Here is a 26,426-nt window from a genome sequence, read left to right as displayed (position 1 = left end):
CAAAGGGGATGTTACATCTTTAATCACGACACTAAACCATCATGTCATTAGCACATGCTGTCACTGAATGTTCATTGTGTTTGTTCCTCCACGCGACCAAACAGAAACGTTGGAATTTCTCACTTTAATTGCACATCATGATTCACGAAGAAACTTCACGTGACTCCAGCGTTTGGTCCCCTCAACAAACCTATCAGGTAGGGTTATTATCTACATCTCACAGCTAAGAAAAGCAAGGATCAAAGGGGGTAAATACTTCCCAAAGTTTTAGAGACATGTGAGGAACAAAACTGAAAAACACATCACCCAACGCTTTCCACTACATTGTGTCTCAGGGTCGCATTTCATCAACTATTTCTAAAAATGACAATAACAGTCAATACCCTTAATGAAGACCTGCTTTCCCTATGTTGTCTCCATAATTACTTCAATGACTCTGTGAAGAAGTCACACATGGTACAAACTAGGAAGCAGAGGTTCAGAGAAGTTAAATAACTGACTGAGGTCAGACTGAGAATAAGGAGCAGAGAAAGGATTCCCACCCGGTCTCCAAGACGCCACAGCCCAGATCTGAAAATAAAAGGTGATGTTGGTGAAATCGGTGATGAAAATGAAAATGAGGTGCCCTTAATGGCAGCATGCATTGCTGTCCACGACCCTCTCACATCCACATTAACTCATTGCAACGGTCAGGAAAGGTAAGGTGCCACCACCACCCCCAGCACACCCAGAGACCCTAAGTCTCAGCTGCTTCTCTCTGAAGAAATTACTCTGTCTTCCTTCTCCATCGGCACATGCACACACACTCACAGACGTACACACACAGCACCTTGTGCTGCCCACTAGTGTGTGTGTGGCCCCAAAATAAGTTCCACAATAAGACAATGAGGTTAAAACTGTTGTTCTAAGAGTTTTTAAGGTGAATTCCAGTTTAGTTTCATTCAGGAAAACAATGGGGAGACATTGAAATATTACAGAAATCTAAGAACAAAGTAACACCCTCATCCCGATTCCTCATTAGCATAGTCCACAGTCGTCATATTTGTACATGTTTGCAAATGTTCAGTTACAGGCACTAGTGAATCTCAATGACCTTCCCAAAGAACGAAAAAAAAAAAAAAACCAAAATCCCTAGACTCTGTACTTTGTAAAAGCCTAGCTTATATAACCAGAACTCCCTGCTAATTTCTCTACCTTACAAGGAAATTAGAAACCAAACAACCATATTTGACTTCCTGCTGCTGGGCTTTTCTGAGCACCCAGAGCAGCAGCCTCTTCTGTTCGGGCTCTTCCTGGCCATGTACTTGGTCACTGTGTTGGGGAACCTGCTCATCGTCCTGGCCATTGGCTCTGACCCTCGCCTTCACAACCCCATGTACTTCTTCCTGGCCAACCTGTCCTTCATCGATACCTGCTTCACCTGCACCATTGTCCCCAAGGCGCTGCTGAGCATCCACACACAGGATCACACCATCTCCTACACCGGGTGTCTCATGCAGATGTACTTTTTCATGGCATGGGCCCTGCTGGATGACTTCCTGCTGGCCGTGATGGCATATGATCGCTACGTGGCCATCTGCCTTCCTCTCCACTACACCATGGTCATGAATCCCCAACGGTGCCTGCTGCTGGTGGCTGCATCCTGGCTCTGCTCCCACCTCCTGGCTTTCTCACTAACTGTCCTGATGGCTCAGTTCTCCTTCTGTGCCTCCCACTGCATCCTACACTTTTTCTGTGATCTTCTCCCACTCCTCAAACTTGTCTGTTCGGACACTCATATCTTCCAGGTCATGATGTTCACCGAAGCTGCCCTCTCGGGTGTGGTCCCTCTCACCTGTGTCCTTGTCTCTTATGCCCACATCATGCACACCATCCTTAAAGTCCCCTCTGCTGGGGGCAAGCACAGAGTCTTCTCTACCTGTGGCTCTCACATAACAGTGGTCACTCTCTTCTATGGGACCATCTTTCTCGTTTATTTCTAGCCCTCGTCCTCCTACTCAGCAGATACTGGAATGGTGGCATCCGTGGTATACACGATGGTCACCCCCATGCTGAATCCCTTTATCTACAGCCTGAGGAACAGGGACTTGAAAGGGTCTTTGTGGAGACTCCTTGGCTTGGGGAAATGTTCTTCTCTGTAGAGGGTCCTGCCCATAATAGATGCCCAGACTTTTCAACATGACATTCACCTTGGAATTGTCCATTATAAATTCGAAAGACTCACATTCTGCATGCTCAGAATTACAAGGAGACGTAACAAAATGAAGAGTCTGTCTTGACAGGACTGGAATAAAAGCAACAGACCATGGACAGAGCTACGACCTGATGAAAGACAGTGACCAGCAGTTCTTACAGGGTTGCTTGATGTGTGGGTATATGCATCCAAGCAGTTTCAGTCCAGACAGTTGGAAAACACCAAAAGAATGCCAGCAAACACTTGGATTCTAGTAGAAATGCATAAGGAACACGGGTTAGTTCTTCATAGTCATCCTCAAGGTCAAGAAATTCTGGGAAGATTATATAGGTAACAGGACCTCGGTCAAGTCCTGAAACTGGGTTTCTGGACCAATTCTCATCTGTCTTGGAAGAAACTTATTCATGGAGATTGGCCTCTACATGGGTAATATGGCAACAAGTAGGCAGATTGTGTGTGTCCTAAGAGTACAAGAATATTCTAGAAAAGAAACCTCATCACAAAAAGATTAAGAGACTTGTCGAGTATCACATATTTGGGATTACATCTTTACCTCTGGCAGGTAATTTGGATTTTTGTGGTTGACATTAGTTGTAACATCTTTATTCTTTACTTTTTAAACTTTGGGGGTTTTCCCTAACTGAATAATCATTCATGCTGACTACAGTGTAAGTTTAAAATATGAAAAAATTTTTTTAATTTCTTCTGAAAAGAAACCATTGGGAATATTTTGCACAAATTCTTGTGGTCCTTTTCTCTGTGCATTTATTTTACATTGATGAGTTTTCACTTATTCTCATGAGTGTTTTCCACACTATTGTTATCAACTCTTCATAAACATTTTCATAATTAATATTATAGCATAATAAGATGCCATAATTTGTATAACTTTCTTCCATTTCGGATAATTAGGATTTTCTACTTATTTTTACTCTTATAAATATAATGCAAAGAAAGTCTTTGTGAATAAACCATATATACATAGGTTTCCACAGGCCCTTGCAATAAATTTTTAGAAATGGAGCTGCCGGGTTGAACAGTTTTCAGGTTTATGATACATGTCACCAAAATACTTTACAAAACTGTTAATGATTTATATTCCAACCAATGGTGCATGAGAGTGCTCTTTTTTCTGCATGCTGACAGGTATTTTGTATTGAGATCTTTGATTTGATAGTTGCTAATATAAAAAGCAAAAATGGCTCCCATATTTTGTGTGAATTTTCTTATTCCTAATTGTCTACCTTGCCTTTAGTTTTATGTAGCCTTGATAGGTACCTAGATTCCCCTCTGGAATTAAAAGGTATTTTCTTTTTCTCTGTTCACCACTGGAAGAATCCTGCCCAAGCACTCTTAGGTCTTTCTTGCTCCCTTACACCCATCTTTCAGATATTTCCTCAAATATCATCTTCTCAGTAAGGCCTATCCTGTGCTTGGTAAACAGGTAAATGCTCAAGAAATAGTTGTTGAAAAAATAAATTTAAGATATTCGAAAATTAAAAGTTTTCTTGACTCAGAAAGTGTATTTTAAAAAAAAAAGAAATTCTGTTAGGATCCTTTTTCCATGAAAATAATAAAGAATATATGTGTATTATAAGGAAGTATCCTGCTAAACATTTGAAAGAAGAGTACTTTTATGATCTCTAAAACTGAATAAAGTATTCTTTGAAATGAGCTTAACCAATTCACTGATCTATCTATGAGTCTCTTGTAACCCTGGAGATAATAAAATTGACCAAGTTACTACAAGCCAGAATCCAATCAGATGGGTGGAATATGACCTAGCAAATTAACATTTCTTCCACTGTGGGGTAAGGTATAGAAACCAGAAGCAGGGTGAAGTGATAGACTAGAGCTTACTTCTACCCTTTTATTTCTAGCAGTTCATAAAGTAATATAGAATAAAGGAAATTTTCACAACCTGATATACATCTGTGACACACACACAGCTAACATCATGCCTAATGGTGAAACACTAAAAGCTGTTCCCCTAAGTTCAAGAGTAACATAAAGACTCCCACTCTTGCCACTTCTGTGCAACATTCTACTGGAGGTTCTAGCTGGAGCGATCAAGCAAGGAAAGGAAACAGAGGATTTGCATTTGTAAAGAAAAAAGTAAAATGATTTTCATCTGCAAATGAGAGATGTTGTATATTTTAAGAAATCCACAAAAAAATAAAAACCCTATTGGAACTATAAGTAATTCTGATTAAATACGAACAGAAAATGATTCACAACAGTGAATAGTGAGAGTTTTCCTTTCTTGTTTACTTTCCCAGCAAACTTTGTTAAATTACAGGTCTCCAAACCTTGCATGTAGCTATACCTTATGTGAATGCTTATTCCATCTAGCATATAAAATTCAGAATTTAATATTTTGAGTTTGGTCTTAGATCATGGAAACATCTGACCATAGCCAATATTTTCCATAATGTTACCTGATTTCCATGGCATAGAGGACTCGAGAAACCAGTAATTCTAATAGTCTACCAACTAGATAGACTCTGTTTTATTTTACATGGCTACACGGAGTGATAATTAAAGACTTTCAGTAAGAGAGAAGAGAACTGAAAGTAAAAATGTTAAGCGCCGCCATCCACAAAGAAATCAACAATCTGTGCAAGATCTGGGAGGCATACAGTCCTTTCCTCTTGCCAAGGCATTTTAACACTCTGTCACTAACTGTCTTTCTTAAGACTCTTTAGACCGCAAGTGAAAAATACCCACTCAAACTAGTGGCACCTATCAAAGGCCTGGAAACAGTGCCCACGAAACTATCAGATACCAAAGAAACTACTTGGCCCTTTCCCCAAGGACCACATGGTGTCTCCACTATGCCTTTCTCTCTGCAGATCAGTCCAATATGCTTTGTCTTGCATGTGGAAAATGGCCACCCCACAACACTACTATTTCATATTCTCAGTTCAAACAACCAACGATCCAACGTCTCCTGTGTCCCAGTTACAAATTCCTGGGATAACATATCTTAGCTCATCTTAGACATTCTCTTAGTGATCTGATGCAGTATTGTGATTTTAAATGCTATACACATGCTGAAGACACTCTAATTTGTATTCCAAGTTCAGACACCTCTCCTAAGATACAAGTCCATGTATCCAACTACCTAATAAACATCCCCCCATGGATCTTTAATAGGCATCTCAAATCTAATGTGTTCAAAACCAAACTTCTGGTTTTTCCCACCCCTCTGAAAAGATTTTTCTACCTGCAGCTTCTCCCATTACAATTGATAACAGCTCCATTCTTCTAATTGATCAAGGCCAAATTCTTAAAGTCATCCTTGACTTGTCTTTGTCTCTCACAACCCACATCCAATCCATCAGGAAATCCTGTTACCTCTTCCCTAAACATATTCCCAGTTCACTCTTTGTCATTCCGATAGCTACCAGCCTGATGTGAGCCACCATCACCTCACAGCCAAGTCGTGGCAATGGCTCCTAACTCATCTTTCTGTTTCTGTACTTATCCCTCATAGTCTATTCTCAACACATCTACCAGAATTATTCTTCTAAAATGTCAGGTCAAAGCCCTGAAAAGCCTGGCTGGTTAGCTCAGTTGGTTAGACTGAGCTGCCTTGTAACACCAAGGTCAAGGGTTCAGATCCCATCGCCGGCCAGCTGCCAAAAAAAAAAAACAAAAACAAAATCCCTGCAAAGCTTCCCAGCTCATCATAGTAAAGGTCAAAGTTCTAACAATGATCTTAAGGACCCTCCATGACCTGGCCACTATTACCTATTTGACCTCATTTCCTGATACTCTGTTCCTCACTTACTCTGCTCCAGCCAAATTAGCCTACTTGCTAATGCTCAGGAATGTCAGACATGCTCCCACTCCGGGACCTTTGCACTGGCAGCTCCCTCTACCTGGAACGCACTTTCCCCAGGTATCCACATGGCTAATTTCCCTACCTCATTCGTGTCTCCTCCTCAGTGACGTCTACTCTGGCCATGCTCTTTAAAATATTAAAAATCTCCTCCTAAGCACAGACTTGTGAGCCAAATAAGTGTTTACTGTGATATGCCACAGCAGTTATACTGTTTTTATGCAGCATTTGTGTGACAATTAATAATTGATGAGAAACTGATACCAGAAGTGGGACTTAAAAGTAACATAAGTGCTGCTATAATGAAAATAACTTTTTAAAAAATTGCATTGGCTCTGGGAAAGGTATAAAGTGTTGTAAGAAGCTGAGAAAATGCAAAAACTACCACAAGGTGTTAGAAAATAGCAGCCTATGTTATGTAATGGCAAAACATGGCAAAAAATGTCTCTTGAGATAACATGGTAGAAAAATGTACCTAAAGAATTTTTGGATTTGACCAAGGACATCTCCACGCAGAATGTTAAAAGCATCAATTGACTGCTTTTGCCCATGACTGATAGTGTACTATGAGAAAAAGATAAGGGAGAAAAAGCCAGCATGCCATCAGAATTTTTGCTTATTTGATGTTTTTTACATTGCGCATCCTTCATTGGTGCAAGGGTGTTTATTATATAGTGAACTCTTTTTTGGAGTGTAAAATAGAAGAAACAATGAATAACAGTTCATTAGAGTTGAAATGTTTTCTGTTACTGCAGTAAATTTGCATGGGTTTTGAAAGCTTTGTCAGCTGTTTAAAAATGGTATTCTTTATCCATGCTTTAACAAATTATCTTTTCTTTTACATATTACAAATGTTTGCTTTCACAAGGGTACTTTTCATGTATTAAACAGTGTATGGATATTTAAGAAAAACTACATTCTTCAAAATAAACTTATAAAAGATCACCAGTCCTCCTCATTCATTCATTGGAATTTAGAGAGAAAATTGATAGAGGGACTAACATTTTTTAGATGGTAAAGTGAAACCATTTCTCATCCCCAACCTCTTCAGTGACAAATATTCTAGCCTGAACATCCTCAGACCACCTGGGACAAACCTTTAGTCTGACAAAGTCAGGTTTATTGTCTCTTACAATGGAGACCACATGTCACAGGAACTGTGGGTGTCCCACCAAACAAAGATAAAGATCATTAATAAAGAATTTTAGGAAAGGATGGAGTTTATATAAAGTTTAAATAAAATGTTTTTTATGGGCTTAAAGAAAGTAGGGCTGTTTGCAAGGGGTCAACAAGAGATCTGGACTACAAAGTGGACCCAACGTTCCGCTTCGTGTTGCTGTTGTTGTTATTGTTGTTGTAGTTGTTGTTAGAAGCTACAGATACATCACTCATCTCTCCCACAAAGACAGACAATACATTGAATATGCAACTACATACAGATGAAAAAGGCAAAGGGAGGGAGCTGGAACACATCGAAGGGGCAGCAGAGACGCTGGTAATGGCAGAAACTCAGTATGGACACATGGTGTATGGAAGAAAATTCCCAGCCACCACCACCTCATCTCCCACCTGGGAGAAGCAAGGACCCAGAAGGAGTCTCTGCCTGCAGGAAAGAGGTGAGTGAGTGCAGCCCCACAAGCCAGCAGCCCAATCCATAGGCGAATTTGTGCTACTCCTGCAGCTGCCCACCCGGTGGTGGGAACTACTCATGGAGACCACGTGACTGCACTGACCTGGGGAGGAACATGCACAGAGCTGCCTCCACCCCCAAGTCCCAGGCCACTACTGTGAACAATTTCAGTTTCGAAGTGGTCCCAGTTCCCAAGGACATTATTTCGATTTAGCCCTGGCAGCAGTTTCACACACCTGAGGCCACATCATTGCACAAGGTTGCCTACACAATGCAGCATCCTGCTTCCTGGGCGTCACCCTCAGGACATAGAGGATTGGATCAAACACTTTTAAAGAGCCAGAAAGTCACCTAATTGCAGCCTCCATCCACTGTTGGTGAGCCACCATCCATGGGGAAACAGCCTTGCAGTTCTTACAGCCATGAGGAGGAGACGGAGGACTCAGTTCCAAGCTGAGGAGCTCCAGAGTGTCCCAGTACCTCTCAGAGTCACAAAGGCCTGCCTACAATTGCAGCAGCCTTGCTTAGAGTGGCCACACCAGCTAAACAGCTATAGAGGTCCTCAGCACCCGTCATGGAGGTGAAGTGTCCCAAAACTGCTAATACCTCACCCAGAGTAGCCACTTCCAACAGTGGTGCAGCAAGGGCAATGCAGTGCCCCCTCCTGAGGGTGCAGGGCCCCAAACATGAATCCAGTGATCATACTAAGTGTTGCCCACTTCAACATGGAAGGTACAGAGTACCCCAATGCCTTCTCTGGGGGGTTAGAGCTCTTCCCGGAGCTTCCAGTGACACCATTTGGTCACTCACTCTAGCTGCTCATTGTCTCCCTCAAAGACTAAGGCCCTAATTCTGACACCCGGAAACCCTGACCAGGGATGTTCACTCAATCTGAGGAGCTTCAGAACACCCCAGTGCACCTGGGTCACAGGACACAAGCTGTGGTGCCAGGAAGACTGCCCAAGGTCACCCATGTTAGCCAAGGAGCAGGAGGGAACCCAGGCACTTCTCCCAAGAGCTCAAGATCTTGCCCACAACCTAAATGAGCCAACATAGTGTCACTCATGTCAGCAAGAAAATACTGGAGATACAGGGTCTAGGCCACAGAGGTACTCACGAACAACTCTGACATTGGATACAGCCTAAGTAACTGCACAGAAACTACACTACTACATCTAAGTAAAACTAAAACACCCTAAACAATGGTCAATATAAAACACATCTACAGAAGGGAGTCTCTCTCCTCAAAAGCCACTAAAGAGTATTAGAAGAAGCAACTGCTCCAACAGATGTCAAGCCATCAACATAAGGATACTAGAAATAGGAAAAAACAAGAAAATATGACACCAACCCACAAAATACATAATTCTCTAGTACCAGATCCCAAAGAGTAGGAAACCTTTCAAATGACTGAAAAGGAAATCAAGCATCAATCAATGAGATACAAGAAAACTCAGATGACACAATGAAATGAGAAAAACAATCCAGGATCTGAAGGAGGTATTTTACAAAGAAATAGATACCTTAAAAAAGAACATAGCAGAAATCCTGCAACTGAAGGATTTACTCAGTGAAATAAAGAATGCAACCAAGATCTTAAGCAACAGGCTAGAGTAAGCAGAAGAAAGAATTTCTGATCTTGAAGACAGTCTTTTTGAAATAACACAAGTGGTTAAGAAAAAAAAAGAACTTTAAAAATGAGAAAACCTATGAGAGCTATCAGACATCCTTAAGCATACAATCATCCTAATTATGGGTGTTCCAGAAGGGGAGAAAAAAAGAAAAGGCATTGAAAACCCATTCAATGAAATAATAGCAGAAAACTTCACAGGTATTGGGAAAGATATGGACCTCCAGATCCAAAAAATTCAAAGATCCCAGAACAGATTCAATCCAAAAAGGTCTTCTCCAAGACATATTTTAGCCAAATTGTCAAAAGTCAAGACAGAAATATAATCCCAAAAATGGCAAGAGAAAAGCATCATCACCTATAAAGGAGTCCTTGTCAGACTAACAGCAGATTTCTCAGCAGAAACCTTTCAGTCCAGAGGAGAATGGGATGATATATCCAAAGTACTGAAAGAAAAAAAACTTCCAGTAAGAATACTATACCCAGCAAAGCTATCCTTCAGAAAAGAATGGGAAATAGTGTATTTCCCAAACAAACAAAAACTTTAGGAGTTCACCACCATAAGAACAGCCCTACAAGAAATCCTCAATGGAGTCCTACATCTTGAATACAAGAAATAATAATTACCATCATGAGCAAACAAGAATGAATACAACTCACTAGTAGAGCAGATATGCAAGTGAAAAGGAGAAATAAACTATTATCTTGCTACTTTAAAAAACCAACAAACACAAAAGACAAACAATGAAAGGAAAAGAAAGGAACAAAAGATATGTAAAACAATGATAAAAAGAAATCATTAAATTCCAGAAGTAAGATAATGCTTTTCAATAATTAAATAGAAATAGGCCAGTTCGGGTTTCAAGATGGCGGCGGCTGCGGCGGCTGGCGCGGAGTAGCTGAGGTGGAATAGGTGGCCACTGGGCCTCAGGCAGCCGGGAAACTTGTGGACCTTCCTCTGGCCATCTCTTAAGGGAGGACTGCTGCTGCTGGCCGGTCGTGGGGGCTCAACGCCACTTTGCCCCCGGCAGGAGAGGCTGCCTCATTTACAGGCAACAGCTTTGAAGTGTGGAGCAGGAAAAGAACTGATTCTTAGCTGCAAAAGCGAGTCTTGAAACAGGGAACACGGCGCCAGGGCTGCTGTGGATACAGCCAGGATCCCGGAGGCTGGGGCCGCACTGAAGGCGGCCAGCTGCCCTATTCAGGATTCGAGGTTTCAGGCCGGCATTAAAGAAGATTCCTGGGAGCGCCCGAGCGGCGCCGCGACTGAACAGCCCGAGGCGGCAGCGCCGAGAACACGGAAGGCAACAAACCAGAGACAGAGCGAGCGCCCGACCTGGCACAGCACTGTGAGTGATCCCTGGCCCACGCGGCTCCCGCCTGCACCACCAGGCCACTCACTGCCCCGGTGCTGCCTCCATTTTCCCAGGTGCGGGCAGCTCCGCCCTGATCGGCCATCACTGAGCCCATTTGCTTGGCCTGGCGCGGGGCTTTCCGGACCCTGCGGGCCGGCCTCCTCTCCCACTCCCTCCGCGGTTCTCTGGCGGGGCTGGGGGTGTGGGGCGTCCCGACCAGTGTTGGGAGGGCTAGAAAGTACGGGCGGGCCGACTGTCACTCCACCACACCCTGGACTCCGGCCCCGGTAAACTTCCTGTTACTGGGAGGCAGATAACATCTCTGCGACCACCAGTTTGGAAAAAAGCCTAACGAATTTCTGGTTGGGAATAGTGTGGTAGGAGAGTTCCCAGGTCCGCTTGAACCTGCCGGAGAGCAGGCTGCAGGCAGGCACTAGACTCGGTTTATACCGGGGGGATACAAAGGTGAACAAGACCCGAGGAAGTTCTACACAGTGCTACAAAGGCACCCAGAGAGACCGGTTGTCTGTGCCTAGCAGAAACCTGATAGACTTCCTGGGAGAGGCGGTGCTGAGCAGGGTCTTGAAGGCCCAGCTGATAGACGAGGGGTGCAGAAGACACGCCCCAGCCCAGCACAGTGCGCACAGAGTGGGGAGACGTGCGGCCAGGGAGGCGGAGACATGACAGAAACCACACACCCGGTGGGGTCGCCACTGCACGATCTAACAGCCTGGGCCAGAGCACATGGAATGGGGAGCAGTCCTGCACAGGAAGTGAAAGCTCAACAGAGATCACACACCCTGTGCTACGTGATCCACCAGCCCAGCAGAGTCCAAGCGGACCAGAAAGGTGGCTCCCCGGAGAAGCCCAAGACCCGAGGCAACCACACACACAAGGCACTAGAGGCCAACTGAGCAGTCACGGAGGGAGCCATACGAAATTGGCAACCTCAGCAACATCCTAGTTAGTCATTAGTCTCAAAATGGTGGACTGTGAAACCCCCTGCCACAATGAATAAACACCAAAAAAAAGATACCGGAAATACAAAAAATCAAGAAAGTACACCACCAAAAGTGAATAAATCTCAAACTCTAGATCCTATAGAACAAGAAGCCCTTGAAATAACTGACGAGGAATTTCGAGTGATAATTCTAAAGAAACTGAATGAGATACAAGAAAACTCAGCTACACATCATGATGAAATGAGGAAAAGTATACAGGATCTGAAAGAGGAAATGTACAAGGAAATCAATGTCCTGAAAAAAAATGTAGCAGAACGTGCTGAACTGAAGAAGTTATTCAGCGAAATAAAAAACACAACGGAGAGTTTAACCAGCAGGCTTGTCGAAGTTGAAGAGAGAACCTCTGAACTTGAAGATGGGCTGTTTGAAATAACACAAGCAGACAAAAAGAAAGAAAAAAGAATCAAGGACATGGAAGAAAATCTGAGAGAGATATCAGACAACCATAAGCGATCAAATATCCGAGTCATGGGTATTCCAGAAGGGGAGGAAAATGGAGATTGCATTGAAAACATATTCAACAAAATAGTGGCAGAAAACTTCCCAGGTATAGGAAAAATCACAGATCTTCAGATCCAGGAAGCTCAACGATCTCCAAACGTATTCAACCCAAAAAGGCCTTCTCCAAGACATGTCATAGTCAAATTGGAAAAACTCAGAGACAAAGAGAGAATCTTAAAAGCTGCAAGAGAGAAGCGTCAAATCACCTATAAGGGAGCCCCAATCAGGTTAACATCAGACTTTTCATCACAAACCCTAAAAGTTAGAAAGGAATGGGATGATATTTTCAAAATACTAAAAGACAAAGATTGCCAGCCAAGAATACTCTACCCTGCAAGGCTATCCTTCTGAAATGAGGGGCAAATAGTATATTTCTCAGACAAACAAAAACTGCGGGAGTTCACTACCACACGACCACCCTTACAAGAAATCCTCAAGGGAGTACTGGGTTTGGTTCCTGAAAAATAACTACCACTGCCACAAAAACCCAAGAAAAATCTAAAAACCGCTAGTATAATAAAAATGGCATTCATGAAGAGAAAACAAGCTAACAAAAACACTATCTACAACCTAAGGAACCAAGAAACAAAGAAACCAAACAGTAAATCAGAAAGCAAGGAACAAAAGACACCTAAGACAACCAAGCAACCAATAAAATGCTAGGAATAAATCAACACCTTTCAATAACAACTCTTAATGTAAAAGGCTTAAATTCCCCAATTAAAAGACACAGACTGGCTGACTGGATCAAAAAGGAGGACCCAACTATATGCTGCCTACAAGAGACCCACCTCACCCATAAAGATTCACACAGACTAAGAGTGAAAGGATGGAAAAAGATTTACCATGCAAACAGAAAAGAAAAACGAGCTGGAGTAGCTATTCTTATATCTGACAAAATAGACTTTAAACTAAAAACCATAAAAAGAGACAATGAGGGACACTACTTAATGACAAAAGGACTGATCCATCAAGAAGACATAACAATCATAAATATGTACGCACCCAATGTTGGAGCAGCCAGATTTATAAAACAAACTCTATTAGACCTAAAGAAGGAAATAGACACTAATACCATAATAGCAGGGGACCTGAACACCCCACTGTCAATATTAGACAGATCATCTAGGCAAAGAATCAGTAGAGAAACACAAGATCTAAACAAGACTCTAGACCAATTGGAATTGGCAGATATCTACAGAACATTCCACCCAACCATCTCAGAATATTCATTCTTCTCATCAGCACATGGATCATTCTCCAGGATAGATCACATATTAGGTCACAAATCAAGTCTCAATAAATTCAAAAAAATTGGAATTATCCCATGTATCTTCTCAGACCACAATGGATTAAAACTAGAAATTAATAACAAACGAAACTCTGGAAACTATGCAAACACATGGAAATTAAACAGCATTCTACTTAATGACATATGGGTCCAAGAAGAAATCAAGCAGGAAATCAAAAAATTTATTGAAACTAATGAAAACAATGATACATCATACCAAAACCTGTGGGATACTGCAAAAGCAGTATTGAGGGGGAAATTTATTGCATTAAATGCTCACTTCAGAAGAATGGAAAGATGGCAAGTGAACAACCTAACACTTCACCTTAAAGAACTAGAAAAACAAGAACAATCCAATCCTAAAGTTAGCAGACGGAAAGAAATCATTAGGATCAGAGCAGAACTGAATGAAATTGAAAACCAAAAAACAATTCAAAAGATCAACGAATCAAAAAGTTGGTTTTTTGAAAAGATAAATAAAATTGACAGACCATTAGCATGGCTAACAAAAAAAAAGAAGAGAGAGACTCAAATAACAAAAATTAGAAATGAAAAAGGCAAAAAAAAAAAAAAAAAAAGAATTCAGTAAGAAAAAAAAAAAAAGAAATGAAAAAAGCGATATTACAACTGATTCATCTGAAATACAAGGAATCATTCGAGACTACTATAAACAACTATACGCCAACAAATTTGAAAATCTGGAGGAAATGGGTAAATTTCTGGATACACACAAGCTCCCAAAACTGAACCGTGAAGACGTAGAAAATTTGAACAGACCAATAACAATAAAGGAGATTGAAACTGTTATCAGAAGGCTCCCAACAAAGAAAAGCCCAGGACCAGATGGATTCACAGCAGAATTTTACCAAACATTTAAAGAGGAATTGTCACCGATTCTTTACAAACTATTCCAAAAGATTGAAACGGACGCAAATCTCCCAAACTCATTCTATGAAGCAAACATCATCCTGATACCAAAACCAGGTAAAGATATAACCAAAAAAGAAAACTACAGGCCGATATCCTTGATGAATATAGATGCAAAAATCCTCACTAAAATACTAGCAAACAGAATACAGCAACACATACGAAAAATTATTCGTCACGATCAAGTGGGATTCATCCCAGGGATGCAAGGTTGGTTCAACATACGCAAATCAATAAATGTGATACACCATATTAATAAACTCAAACACAAGGACCATATGATCATCTCTATAGATGCTGAAAAAGCATTTGATAAAGTTCAGCACTCGTTCATGACAAAGACCCTCTATAAGTTAGGTATAGAGGGAAGGTATCTCAACATAATTAAAGCCATATATGACAAACCCACTGCCAATATCATCCTGAATGGGGAAAAGCTGAAAGCTTTTCATTTAAGAACAGGCACTAGACAAGGATGCCCACTCTCACCACTCCTATTCAACATAGTGTTGGAAGTACTAGCCAGAGCAATCAGAGAAGAGAAGGAAATAAAGGGCATCCAGATTGGAAAAGATGAAGTCAAACTGTCCCTGTTTGCAGATGACATGATCCTATATATCGAACAGCCTAAAACCTCTACAAAAAAACTGTTGGAATTGATAAATGATTTCAGCACAGTAGCAGGATACAAAATCAACACACAAAAATCAGTAGCATTTCTTTTCTCCAATAGTGAACATGCAGAAGGAGAAATCAAGAAAGCCTGCCCATTTACAATAGCCACCAAAAAAATAAAATACTTAGGAATTGAGTTAACCAAGGAGGTGAAAAATCTCTATAATGAGAACTACAAACCACTGCTGAGAGAAATTAGAGAGGATACAAGAAGATGGAAAGATATTCCATGCTCTTGGATTGGAAGAATCAACATAGTGAAAATGTCCATACTACCCAAAGTGATATACAAATTCAATGCAATCCCCATCAAAATTCCAAAGACATTTTTCTCAGAAATGGAAAAAACTATTCAGACATTTATATGGAACAATAAAAGACCACGGATAGCCAAAGCAATGCTCAGCAAAAAAAATAAAGCTGGAGGCATAACACTACCTGACTTTAAGCTATACTACAAAGCTATAATAACCAAAACAGTATGGTACTGGCATAAAAACAGACACACTGACCAATGGAATAGAATAGAGAATCCAGAAATCAACCCACACACTTACTGCCATCTGATCTTTGACAAAGGCACCAAGCCTATTCACTGGGGAAGGGACTGCCTCTTCAGCAAGTGGTGCTGGGATAACTGGATATCCATATGCAGGAGAATGAAACTAGATCCATACCTCTCACCGTATACTAAAATCAACTCAAAATGGATTAAGGACTTAAATATACACCCTGAGACAATAAAACTTCTTAAAGAAAACATAGGGGAAACACTTCAGGAAATAGGACTGGGCAAAGACTTCATGAATACGACCCCAAAAGCATGGGCAACCAAAGGAAAAATAAACAAATGGGATTATATCAAACTAAAAAGCTTCTGCACAGCCAAAGAAACAATTAAAAGAGTTAAAAGACAACCAACAGAGTGGGAGAAAATATTTGCAAAATATACATCTGACAAAGGATTAATATCCAGAATATATAAGGAACTCAAACAACTTTACAAGAAGAAAACAAGCAACCCAATTAAAAAATGGGCAAAAGAGCTAAGTAGGCATTTCTCTAAGGAAGATATACAAATGGCCAACAGACATATGAAAAAATGCTCAACATCACTCAGCATCCGGGAAATGCAAATCAAAACCACATTGAGATACCATCTAACCCCAGTTAGGATGGCTAAAATCCAAAAGACTATAAACGATAAATGTTGGCGAGGCTGCGGAGAAAAAGGAACTCTCATACATTGTTGGTGGGACTGCAAAATGGTGCAGCCTCTATGGAAAATGGTATGGAGGTTCCTTAAACAATTGCAAATAGATCTACCATACGACCCAGCCATCCCACTGTTGGGAATATACCCAGAGGAATGGAAATCATCAAGTCGAAGGTATACTTGTTCCCCAATGTTCATCGCAGCACTCTTTACAATAGCCAAGAGTTGGAACCAGCCCAAATGCCCATCATCAGATGAGTGGATACGGAAAATGTGGTACATCTACACAATGGAATACTACTCAGCTATAAAAACGAATGAAATACTGCCATTTGCAACAACATGGATGGACCTCGAGAGAATTATATTAAGTGAAACAAGTCAGGCACAGAAAGAGAAATACCACATGTTCTCACTTATTGGAGGGAGCTAAAAATTAATATATAAATTCACACACACATACACACATACACACACAAACCAGGGGGGGTGAAGAAGATATAACAACCACAATTATTTGAAGTTGATACAACAAACAAACAGAAAGGACATGGTTGGGGAGGAGGGGGGGAGGGAGAAGGGAGGGAGGTTTTGGTGATGGGGAGCATTAATCAGCTACAATGTATATCGACAAAATAAAATTTAAAAAAAAAAAAAAAATACGCAAATCAATAAATGTGATACACCATATTAATAAACTCAAACACAAGGACCATATGATCATCTCTATAGATGCTGAAAAAGCATTTGATAAAGTTCAGCACTCATTCATGACAAAGACCCTCTATAAGTTAGGTATAGAGGGAAAGTATCTCAACATAATTAAAGCCATATATGCCAAACCCACTGCCAATATCATCCTGAATGGGGAAAAGCTGAAAGCTTTTCCTTTAAGAACAGGAACTAGACAACGATGCCCACTCTCACCACTCCTATTCAACATAGTGTTGGAAGTACTAGCCAGAGCAATCAGAGAAGAGAAGGAAATAAAGGGCATCCAGATTGGAAAAGGTGAAGTCAAACTGTCCCTGTTTGCAGATGACATGATCCTATATATCGAACAGCCTAAAACCTCTACAAAAAAACTCTTGGAATTGATAAATGATTTCAGCACAGTAGCAGGATACAAAATCAACACACAAAAATCAGTAGCATTTCTTTTCTCCAATAGTGAACATGCAGAATGAGAAATCAAGAAAGCCTCCCCATTTACAATAGCCACCAAAAAAATAAAATACTTAGGAATTGAGTTAACCAAGGAGGTGAAAAATCTCTATAATGAGAACTACAAACCACTGCTGAGAGAAATTAGAGAGGATACAAGAAGATGGAAAGATATTCCATGCTCTTGGATTGGAAGAATCAACATAGTGAAAATGTCCATACTACCCAAAGTGATATACAAATTCAATGCAATCCCCATCAAAATTCCAAAGACATTTTTCTCAGAAATGGAAAAAACTATTCAGACATTTATAGGGAACAATAAAAGACCACGCATAGCCAAAGCAATGCTCAGCAAAAAAAATAAAGCTGGAGGCATAACACTACCTGACTTTAAGCTATACTACAAAGCTATAATAACCAAAACAGTATGGTACTGGCATAAAAACAGACACACTGACCAATGGAATAGAATAGAGAATCCAGAAATCAACCCACACACTTACTGCCATCTGATCTTTGACAAAGGCACCAAGCCTATTCACTGGGGAAGGGACTGCCTCTTCAGCAAATGGTGCTGGGATAACTGGATATCCATATGCAGGAGAATGAAACTAGATCCATACCTCTCACCGTATACTAAAATCAACTCAAAATGGATTAAGGATTTAAATATACACCCTGAGACAATAAAACTTCTTAAAGAAAACATAGGGGAAACACTTCAGGAAATAGGACTGGGCACAGACTTCATGAATACGACCCCAAAAGCACGGGCAACCAAAGGAAAAATAAACAAATGGGATTATATCAAACTAAAAAGCTTCTGCACAGCAAAAGAAACAATTAAAAGAGTTAAAAGACAACCAACAGAGTGGGAGAAAATATTTGCAAAATATACATCTGACAAAGGATTAATATCCAGAATATATAAGGAACTCAAACAACTTTACAAGAAGAAAACAAGCAACCCAATTAAAAAATGGGCAAAAGAGCTAAGTAGGCATTTCTCTAAGGAAGATATCCAAATGGCCAACAGACATATGAAAAAATGCTCAACATCACTCAGCATCCGGGAAATGCAAATCAAAACCACATTGAGATACCATCTAACCCCAGTTAGGATGGCTAAAATCCAAAAGACTATGAACGATAAATGCTGGCGAGGCTGCGGAGAAAAAGGAACTCTCATACATTGTTGGTGGGACTGCAAAGTGGTGCAGCCTCTATGGAAAATGTTATGGAGGTTCCTCAAACAATTGCAGATAGATCTACCATACGACCCAGCTATCCTACTGTTGGGAATATACCCAGAGGAATGGAAATCATCAAGTCGAAGGTATACCTGTTCCCCAGTGTTTATCGCAGCACTCTTTACAATAGCCAAGAGTTGGAACCAGCCCAAATGCCCATCATCAGATGAGTGGATACGGAAAATGTGGTACATCTACACAATGGAATACTACTCAGCTATAAAAACGAATGAAATACTGCCATTTGCAACAACATGGATGGACCTTGAGAGAATTATATTAAGTGAAACAAGTCAGGCACAGAAAGAGAAATACCACATGTTCTCACTTATTGGTGGGAGCTAAAAATTAATATATAAATTCACACACACACACACACACACACACACACACACACAAAAACCGGGGGTGGGGGGAGAAGATATAACAACCACAATTATTTGAAGTTGATACGACAAGCAAACAGAAAGGACATTGTTGGGGGGAGGGGGGGAGGGAGAAGGGAGGGAGGTTTTGGTGATGGGGAGCAATAATCAGCTACAATGTATATCGACAAAATAAAATTTTTAAAAATAATTAAATTAAATTTTAAAAATTTTTTTAAAATAAAATAAAATAAAATAAACAACAAGGCTTTATCTACAAAAGAAAAAAAGCTACATTCAGATATCATCTCACCCCAATTAGACTTGCCATTATCAAAAGAACAGAATGACAAATGCGGGCAAGGATGTGGAGAAAGGTGAACCCTTATACACATTGGTGGGAATGTAAATTAGTACAGCCATTATGGAAAACAGCATGGAGGTTTCTCAAACAACTACAGATAGAACAATCCAGCAATCCCACTACTAGGTATATACCCAAAAGAATGGAAATCATTATACTGAAGGAATACCTGTGCTCCCATGTTTATTGCAGCCCTATTTTCAATAGCCAAGATATGGAACTAACCTAAATTTCCATTGACAAATGACTGGATAAGGAAAATGTGGTATATATACACAATGGAATACTACTCAGCCACAAAAAGAATGAAATTCTATCATTTGCAGCATCATGGATGAGCCTGGAGAAAATTATGGTGAGTGAAATAAGCCAGCACAGAAAGAGAAATACCATGTGTCTTCACTCTTAAGTGGGAGCTAAATAAATAAATAAAAAGGATGGAAGGGAGGGAAAGGAAGGGAAGGGAGGGTAGGGAAGAGAGGAAGGAAGGAAGGGAGGGAGGAAGGGAGGAAGGGAGGAAGGAAGGAAGGAAGGAAGGAAGGAAGGAAGGAAGGAAGGAAGGAAGGAAGGAAGGAAGGAAGGAAGGAAGGAAGGAAGGAAGGAAGGAAGGAAGAAAAGCAACAGTCATAATAACTTGTTGAGCTTTCAGAAGGCGAGAACTGAACTGAGGTTACTAGAGGAAGGAATGGGGCAGGGGAGGGGGATAGCAATAAATGAGTTACTGGACACAAAACTGTTAGAAAAATAAGTTCTTGATGTACAATCGAGCTAGGCATCTATAATTAATAATAATTTACTACATGTTATCCAATGACTAGAAGAGAGAAGATTGGATGTCCTAAACACAAAGAAATGATTATGTTTTGTAATGATGAATATGCTAATTATCCTGACTTGATCATCATACATTGTACAGAGGTATTGATATTCAACTCTGTATCCCACAAATATGTATTATCAATTGTTTCAATTAAAAAATATAAAATATAAAATAAAAGGTGGCCAAGGAAACCTAACATGCTCAAAACAAAAAGAAAAAGAAACTACAAAGTCAAAATAAATGTGAAATGCTGAGTGCAGAATACTTACTCTGGACTTGGGTTGGAATCAAGGCAACTTCCCCAAGTCAAAGTGACTTTGATATTCCAGGCAAGGGTAGGATGTTTCATTTATACCAGTATGATTTCAAACAGAAACATGTTTGACTGTCTATAGTTTTCAAAAATGAGATTTATTGACGAATAAGAAAATAGCAGTCATTCAAAATTAGGAGTTATGACAGATTATAGCACGAAAAGGTCCTTGAAATATTGTTCCCTGTTTAAAAGGAACTTTTTCTTTTTAAAAGTAGCTAAAAAGCTACTTTTACCTTTCTCATGAAAGATTCTCAAAGTAAGACATTGCCTGGAGCATTTATAGATAAGATCAAGAATGTGGCTGTGAAAACCCCTGTTAATATCATTGAAGGGATTAAGATATTGCTTAGTAGACTCTCAACTGGGCCACAGAGCTTCTAGGAACTTAAGGGCATGTCTCCACAGAAGCCTTAACCAAAGTGGCAGTGATTAAGTGGAGTGAGAAAAACGTCTCAAAAAATAAGTGTGCATGTGGACTTTTGGACCATGGAGTATGCTATGATATATAGAAAACCACAAAAATTTTCAGGGAATTGTATTGACAAAAGTGCCACTAGCCTGGATTAAAAGGAAAGGAGACTGCTGAACAGTCTTCATTTAGTATGACTGGATTTAATTTGAAATTTAAAAAGGCTCTAAAGCCCCCAACTTTCTACAGATGGAAAACAGGTTAAGAAAATATGCTCAGAGGTTATATTTTCCAATTCCGTCTTCAGAAGTGAACAAAGAGGACAATAGAAAAGAAAATATACCTCAGGGTTCAGAGCAAAAATCTGTGGAAAGCAATGGGCTGGGAGGCCACCTCCTGGATAAGAATCAGAGCCCAATTCAGGAATATTCCCCACTTCCAGAGTGGAAAGCAGGGGGGATCTGGCAACATTTGCCCGGCAGAACTTCAGAATGCTGTGGACCAGTGACTGCTGTGTGTCTCTCATTCTTCTTTTATCAATGGGGGTGCTTCTTGGGCCTATCCTGTTCCTGCTTCACCACAGTGTGTTTGGTGCATGGAGAGTTTCATGGGGTGTGTTACCTGTGATCTTTCATAGGGCCTTGCACTTAGAAGAGTCCTGTATCTTGCCTAACACTCTGCTGTTTCTGTCTTGAAATTCTTAATAATTTTTGAATAGACCCCACATCTTCATTTTGCACTTGAATACATAATTGTGTAGCTGGTCCCGACTGGTTACATGAGGAGCAAGTAAGTTGTCCTTTTGGTTCATAGGTCTCCAGCTCAAGAGGAACCACCTCTGACCACTTGATGTCAATCACAAGATCTTACTCCTTGAACTTGATGCCTTAGTTTCATGAGATTTTAAAAAGTCTTGGGGGGTAGTGACTTTTTTTTCATGTGGAATATAAGTGGATTAGAGTAAATTGCATTAATAGCGAAATATTCATCCCCACTCTACTTATCCATACCTTTGTCATGTGACTTTTCAGTTTCTCTCACTAAAGAGGTAAAATTTATTTCCCCAACCCTTAACTTAGGGTTCAGCCATGTGTCTTGTTTTCTCCAGCTTAATATTAACAGATACAGGGAGGTTTTGGTAAGGGGCAACAATAATCAACCACAATGTATATCGACAAAATAAAATTTAAAAATAAATAAATAAATAAATAAAAATAAAAAATGAAAAACCCACAAAGTCAAATATATATATATTAACAGATACAGAACATGCAAGGGGCTTGAAAAGATACTTGCATATTTCCCCTTGCTTCTCATTCCTTTACCTTCACCACAAGAACATGCCTGGGTCAGCCTGCCAGAGAATGTGACACAGAGAGCAGAGTTGAGTCACCTAGTCAGTCATCCCAGCAAAGTCATCCTAGATCAGTGGAACTGCCTCCAACTGCCAGACATGTAAGTTAGACCAGCAAAAAGAAGAACTGCCCAGTTGATCCCAGCTTAAATCACTGACTGCAAACTGGTGAGCCAAATAAATGTGCATTGCTGTATTCCACTGAGGTTTTTTGGGAGGGTTGTCATGCAGAATTATTGTAACAATGGGTAAAGGATACAGCACTCATTACCTTTAATAGATGACTTTTATTTATTTGTTTGTTTGTTTGTTTGTTTGTTTAGTCTTTGCTTGTTATCTTTCTCCCTCTACCAGAATGTAAGATCTAGACTAAAAAGTAGTTTAAGGCCAATGTTTCCTTATTGATTTTCTGTCTGGATGATCTGTACAATGTTGAAAGTGGGGTACTAACATCTCCTACTACTATTGTTTTACGGTCTATGCCTCACTCCAGATCTCTTAATGTTTGCTTTATATATTTAGGTGCTCCAATTTGGGTGAATGGGAAAAGGGAAGACAGTCAACAGGTATAAAAGTACAATTAGATAGGAGAAATAAGTTCTGTTGTCCTCTTGCACAGCGTGAGGACTATAGTTAATAATATGTTGTATATTTCAAAATAGCTAAAAGAGAGTACTTTTATCATTCCACAATGTATACATGCATCAAAATGTCACATTTTACTCCATAAATATATACAATTATTTGCCAATCAAAAATAAAATAAAACTTTTCAAACAAAGATCCAGAAGGGCAAGGGCAACTGTCTCTTTGTTCACTGATGCATTTCAATCTTTTATAAAATGGCCTTGTTCATCAAAGACACAATAAATATGTGTTATGTCAACAGATTAATTTTCTCCGTCTTTATCACCCACCACAGCCAATCAATCTTCAAGGCCTATTGATTCTACCTCCAAAGTATGTCTCAAATTCATACTCTCAAATCCTCTCTCCATTTGCACTGCTCCCCCACCCGCACCCCAGGCTAGATCACCATTATCTGTAGCCTGGACTATGCTCAGGCTCCTGACTGGTCTTTCCTCCAATCTTCTACTCACATCCATCAGAGTGATCTTTGAAAATGTAAATCTCGTGTCTCTACCCTTCCTTAAACCTCTCAGTTATTACTGAGAGTTATTACTCATTGCTTTTAGGATTGAAAAAAAAAGACAGATACAGCACTTCACTCTTCACATGGCCTGAAAGGCTCCACTATTAGGCCTCTACCTCCCTCATCGGTCACACCTCTTTCTCCACTATTCTTTGATCTCCAGCTCCACTGGCCTTTCAAGTCTTCAGATGTGCCATTTGTATTCTCGCCTCCAGCCCTTTGCCCATGCCATCAGTCCCACCTGAAACACTCTCCCCATGTTTTTGTTTCATTAATTCTGATTCTTTCTCCCTGCAAACTTCATGAAAAAAGGGGACCATGGCTTTTGGGTTCATCATTGTATCCCAAGCTCTTAAACTTAAGCCGAAAATAGTATAATGTAATAGATACTAGTTATGTGAACTAAAGAACACCTTGCTAACATGTAGGACAGGTTAGCTGTAAGACCCATCATATGAATAAGGTGATTTCAGGTTGTAGCTCTCCACCCCGTAGCCATCTATTCTCTGCAGCCTGAGCCAAGCGGCCCTGACTTCAGACTCAGCCCCATTTCAGTCTCTTAGGGGGTGGTCTCAATCCTAGATGGACATTCCAAGTGGTTTTAAAACCTCAGAGCTTTTACATTTTTTTTCTTTATTTTTATAGCAATTTTAGTCTTACAGAGAAATTGAGCAGAAAGTACAGATCGTTCCCATGCCCTGCCCCACCCACACATACAGTTTCTTCTATTATTGACATGTTACATTACTGTGGTACATTTGTTACAATTATGAATCAATATTGATTTTTTTTTTTATTTTAGGGTTCCCTCTTTGTATTGTACAGCTCTATGAGTTTGGCCTAATGGATAATGTCATGCATTAATAATCATAGTGTCATACAGAATAGTTTTGCTGCCCTAAAAATCCTCTGTGCTCCACGTATTTACCCCTCCCTCACACCCTCCGTCCTTCTCTCCCTCATGACCTGATGTCCTGACAACCACTGATTTTTTTTCATTACCTCAAACTTTTCTCATTTCTTTGTGTTAGAAACATTCAAAATCGTCTCTTCTAGCTAATTGAAACGATAAAATAGTTGTTATTTATAGTCACCCTATGGTGCTACAGAATGCTAGATAATATTCCTCCTATCTAGTTATATTTTGCATTTGTTAAGCCACCTCTCAGAATATCCCTCCTCCCTACTCTTTTCCAGCCTCTGGTAACCACTATTCTACTCTCTCTATTTCTATGTGATCGACTTTCTTAGCTTCCACATATGAGTGAGAACATGTGGTATTTCTCTTTCTGTTCCTGTGTTATTTTACTTAACATAATGTCCTCCAAGCTCACCTGTGCCTGAGTCCACCTCTTCTGATATAATTTCCTGAGCACTTACTTCATGCCCAGCCCTGGCCTCAAGTTGCTTCCAGTCTAGTGCAGCATCAGACACAATCATCTGTTTATCTGTCTCAGATTCATGTTCTTGTACATGCATCTCTAAGATGCACAGAGGGAAAGAGTGGTTCTGCTGCAGAGGCAGGAAGGATTCCTGCAGAAGGTGATATTTGAGCTGGTTCTGCAACAAAAAGGAAGTTTACCAGATAGACAAGGAAGAAGCAGGACATTTTAGGCAAGAGGATCAGGGCGATGTGTTAGGAGAACCACAAGAAGAATTTGTGTTTGTGTAGAAGGGCTTCAAAGATTTTAAAGCATAAAAAAAATAAAAATTGAGAACCCAAAGAGTGGATGGGAAAAGGGAGCCAGAGAGACTCCTCTCATTGAGTGCTGTGATTGTCTTTCTCACAAAGACCCTGGGGACCCACTCAGCCAAACTTTTCCAGCCTCCCCAGGCACCAAAGAGTCAGTTATCCCCTGGCATTCCCTTGCCACCTGCTGCTACAGAGTCTCCAAAGGATGTGGAAATTGAGTCTCCATGGACTCTGGGACAGTGAACAGGAAAGGAGGAGGCAGGAGGAAAACAGAGAGAGGCATTTCCTCAGGGCCCAAGAAGACTATATGTCTCCCTGTTCCTATCTCTGGCGTGGGGCATGTCCCTGCTACTTCCCCCTGCCATTATCACCCCAAAGGCTGGACTAAAGCTGCTCTGCTGGAAGAACTCCCCATCCACCCCCACTTTCTAGGTATGTCCTAACAACCCAAAAACCACACATCATCACAGTGACAGCAGCTGGTGTCTGGACCAAGACATATTAAATGTCTGTATGACAAGAAGGAATGAGTTAAGAACTTGGGGTTGTTAAGAAAAGGGCAAGCCACATATTGAGAAATGCCAGGAGGCCAGCCGAACCAAACCTAAATGCATTCATGAGTATAGTGGGGCCTGGAGAGAAGAGAAGAGGATGAGCCAGAACAGAGTTCAGCACAGAGAAGAGAGCTAGCAGGTAGAGGCTATTTTATATCCTTTGAGCAACATGTCTCCATCTCCCCTCCCCCCAACTACTCAAGCCTCTGGTCACCACTATTCTACTCTCTCTTTCTATGAGACAGATTTTTTAGTTTCCACATGTGAGTGAGATCATGCAGTATTTGCCTTTCTGTGCCTGGCCTATTTCACTTAACATAATGTCCTTCAGGTTCATCCATGCTGTTGCAAATGTCAATATTTTGTTCTTTGATATACAATCACAGTTAGACAGGAGTAAAAAAATTGTCCAGAACAGGTAAACATATAGAAACAAAAACTAGACAAGTGATTGCCTGGGACCAGCAGGTAGTGGGAGAGGGATGGAAGGACTGAAATGGGGAATGACAATTACCGATTATGGAGGTTCTATATTGGATGATGAACATACTAAAAATCATTGGTCAGTACATTTTAAATGGGTGAGTTGTATATTTGAGTTATATCTCAATAAAACTATTAAAAATAATTTTAAAAAATAAAAAAGAAGAGGCTAAGAAAACCCTTCAGAAAGCTGGAATCCTGAGAGGTTAAAGC

General features: G+C 40.4%; 1 pseudogene; it reads left to right on the top strand.

Annotated features, from left to right (window-relative positions):
• Positions 1–1,217: 1,217 nt before the first annotated feature.
• On the top strand, positions 1,218–2,141 carry LOC134366158 (olfactory receptor 1G1-like; annotated as a pseudogene).
• The last annotated feature ends 24,285 nt before the right edge of the window (positions 2,142–26,426 follow it).

The sequence above is a fragment of the Cynocephalus volans genome, chromosome 17, assembly GCF_027409185.1.
Source record: "Cynocephalus volans isolate mCynVol1 chromosome 17, mCynVol1.pri, whole genome shotgun sequence".
NCBI classification, from domain to species: Eukaryota; Metazoa; Chordata; class Mammalia; order Dermoptera; family Cynocephalidae; genus Cynocephalus; species Cynocephalus volans.
The sequence above is the reverse complement of the archived record's forward strand: the minus strand, read 5'-3'. Positions and strand labels throughout refer to the sequence as shown.